The sequence below is a fragment of the Perkinsus marinus genome (assembly GCF_000006405.1).
Source record: "Perkinsus marinus ATCC 50983 genomic scaffold scf_1104296927860, whole genome shotgun sequence".
NCBI classification, from domain to species: Eukaryota; Perkinsozoa; order Perkinsida; family Perkinsidae; genus Perkinsus; species Perkinsus marinus.
Genome location: NW_003217027.1, coordinates 1 through 3713, shown reverse-complemented (window position 1 = coordinate 3713; position 3713 = coordinate 1).

Here is a 3713-nt window from a genome sequence, read left to right as displayed (position 1 = left end):
CTGCTAATGCCCCGGCAGTCAACGTCGGGACAGCAGCTCCACCAACAACCTCAGTATCAGACCTCTAATAGACCCCTCTCGAGACCGAACCCGATAGGCACTCCGCAAGGTCGGCCTCCACTTAACCAGTTCTCCTTCAATCACCAACAGCTCTTCTTCGTGAACCTTCTCTCGTCGTTCTAACTCAAGTACCGTAGGGTCTTCAGCGTTGTCAGGAACAGCTAAGATCACCTGGATGTCCTCTTTGATAGCCTGCAACTGAGACCGTAACCGACCTCTCTGTCGGCGAAGTCCACCCCTCTTAGTACGCAGTTCCTCACAACGGGCGACTAAGGGAGTAGGCACAGCAGACCCATCGTGGAGCGCCATGTTGAGGGTCGGTACGCCTTCCTTATCTCCCATTGAGGGAACGCCACAACTAGAGGACTTGTAGGAAGAACTTATCTATCAATATAATCAATAGTAGGCTCACTTGGCGCTAGGCTAAGATATGCACTGCGACACGGAGCAACAGCCAAAATGACAACTGGCACAGAAACAAACACAATACTTCGTTTTAGGATGCAATCATCCCTCTACACTCGACCTCAAAGCTGCAGATTCACAGTTCACAGTTTAACACGGGGATTAATCTTGATTCTGTACCGGGGGTCCGGATCCCCGGTACCAAACCCTGATTCTGATTCTCAACCTTGATTCACGACTTCAGCGCGGCGCGCTGAGCGCGCGCCACGGCAGACCTTCTCAGCTCCCTGCGAGTAGGTTCTTAGAATGACCGTACCGGGGGATAGAACCTCGGCTTCGACCAAGCGAAAGCATATCCTTAAGTCAATTAATTGTTCATTTGAAGTACGGATGTGTGCAAGTGCGACAAAAGATCTTCTTCCGAAATTTTATCATTGTTGTAGCATAACGGGAGTTGTGCATGCATTCGGGGCGAATCTGCCAGGTTCTACCGACGTGGAATTGCGTTTTCTTCCTTTCTTGGAATTGTAACTTTCGGTTCTGGGGCGTAGCGACCATAATCTTGTTCTTGTCAAAAATGTCTAATTCAAACTCTGATTCCCTGATTCTCGAAAGTACTCAGATTCAATGGAATCACCCGAAAAATCAGCCTCATGAGCAAGGCATATTGAGTAAGAGTATTAATCAGCCAAACAATCAACTTTAGATTCTCGGATCAGCTCAGAGATCCACATATCCTCGCGAGTCGCGATGATCCCGATTTCTCGCTCCAGAGTAAAAAATCAGTGAATCAGGGGTTATTTCTCAGTGAGAAATTCTCACCATCTGATTTTTTCATCTGAGTAAATACTCTGACTCACCTGTTGCATCAGGATCCGCATACGGCCCCTGCACTACGTGTCGACAAACTCCACCCTCGGAACTCGACTTTCTTACCCGTGAGATTCGAAACTGCCATTGGTGTTGAGTTACATCGGAGTATTGGGAATTGGGCGTGCGCTATCGACAACTATGAAATCGTGAGGCCTTTTCCTCGGGTTTTTGTATAACGGCTCGTTAAAGAATCAGCTCTATTGTCAGAAGTTGACACATAAATCGCACTAAATTTTTCAGGAATACCAAGAAGGGTAAGTTGATTGAGAATAGCTAAATAATATGGTTGCTGAGGACTAGCTACACGACGGGTATTGATGATTTTCTCAGTGGTACGGTTGTCTGTGCGAATACGTAAATCGAAATTACGTAGAGTATAGAGAGTAATAGAACGGAGTAAAGCACCTACATGAAGGACACTTAACAATTCTTTCGCAGATATATGTGTAATCTCATTGCGTGGATCACGAAGAAGAATTTGTCTTCTCAATGGTAGGGGTATCTCTATCAATGAGAGTGAATCCTAGCAGGTATGGCGACGCATCACAATTAGTTGTTGGAAGAATACGAATAACGTCCGGAAGAGAAGTCGACTTCAAAATTTGAAGTTCAAATAATCGTGAAAGTTCCTCACTAACATAAGAAGTTCTGAAGGTAGTGGTAAATCCCAAGATTTTTTAGCATGACGCGGTAAATTCCGCGCCTTACAAATATCGTCGCGAAAACGACTTGCAAGCGATTGGAGACTATGTTTTGAAGGTGTGGTGTGTAGTGGCAAAAGGTCTTTGCAGTTAGTTGTGATGCTACCAAGATATGGTCTTCCAGTGGTTGGTTTGGACGCTGCGTCAGAAGTCGGCAGTCGAGTAACACGAGAAGCCTGCTGTTCTAAAGGTTGGTGAGAGAAACAGCATGTCTCGCCAAACCGACATTCACCAGTAAAAGTCTGGTAGATACAGCGTTTCTGGACCTCACAGGTTTCAAACTTGCTAGGGTCTTGGTCCTTAAAGGGTATTGCTCGTTCGCCAGTGCTACTGGGAGGAGACGAAACAAGAGGGTTGGTGGACTTTGAGTTGCCATGGGATCCTGGTGAACCAGATGAACGTTGGAATCCAGAAAAAGACTTACGAGCAGCTTGAACCCGTTGGCGAGCATCTAGACGAGATGCTAAGTCGTGAACTGACAGGGTGGGATCAAGAAGCGAGGTAGTAACTGCAATAGCTAACTCAGTCCGTAAGCCAAGTTTGAAGATTCGGCTGAGCTGCGAATCAGATAGCTTATGGTCAACAGCAGCACAATCAGCCTGAAGTGCTAGGAGTCCATCAAGGTAATCATATACAGGCTCGGAAGGAGCATGGACAAAAGAGTCGATACGATCGTCGAGACGATCGTCGAGACGATCGTGAGTGTTAGAGTCCCCATAGGTTGTACGAAGCCAATGAACGCCTCTATCAAGAACAGTTGTGTAATCAACAAGCCCTAAGTCAGACTGTGCGGAAGGTTGGACCGCCGACAGTAGCCCTGCTTTGACATTCTCTCCGTAACAAAGAACTAAATAATGCCACGCTAATTTCGAGCCCAATCCAAGGTGGATAATTTCACGTTGAATGACAAGTAGAATAGAATTTATAGGGCGAGAATCAGAACGTCCAGCATAAGATCTATTATCAGGCATACGCATAGCTGTGATAGTCTGTACAGCTTTCATACACTCAGCTACCACCTTGGGATCATCGCTCGATCCTGCCACTGATCGCACATTTCCAACGGAATTTGCGCTAGAAATCCCAGTGCCAGTGTAACGGGGTGGGTTGCGAACGGACGAGGCGTGGCCCACGCCGCGTGGGAATCAAGAGCAGACGAATGGGGTAGAGGTACTAGGCCTTTAGCTAGCCGGGAGAAATAGATTTCGCGATATTTAGTACGATCGCGGAGTTTGGGCAAAGCGGATAGAGCGTGTTCAAGTTTCTTAAGTTGAACATGGTGTAAAAGCCCAACTTGGGCTGCCCAACATCAACGTCTAGAAAGTCGGCTAGCGTTTGTTACCCATCTAGAATAGAAGAACAGAGCTTACCAGGTTCATCATAACGGGTTGCGTCGAATACTGTGCGTGGGGAGGTTGTCAAAGGTTGTGGTTCAAGCGGATGTAAATCACACACAGTAGTCGGACGGCAGCAGATGTGTCGCAAAGGGCCGAGCCTAGAGGTAGGCAAGGAAGTACCTGTAAACTGTTGAAGGCTCAAGGGAGAGCAAATACGACACGTTCGTCAATACTTCGAGGTTGAATGCCGTGACTCCAACTCGAAAGAAACGCAACTAGCAGAACCAGTTGCGAATGGGGCTAGTCGAAAAGCTTGATAGTCTAGAGATCTACTGTA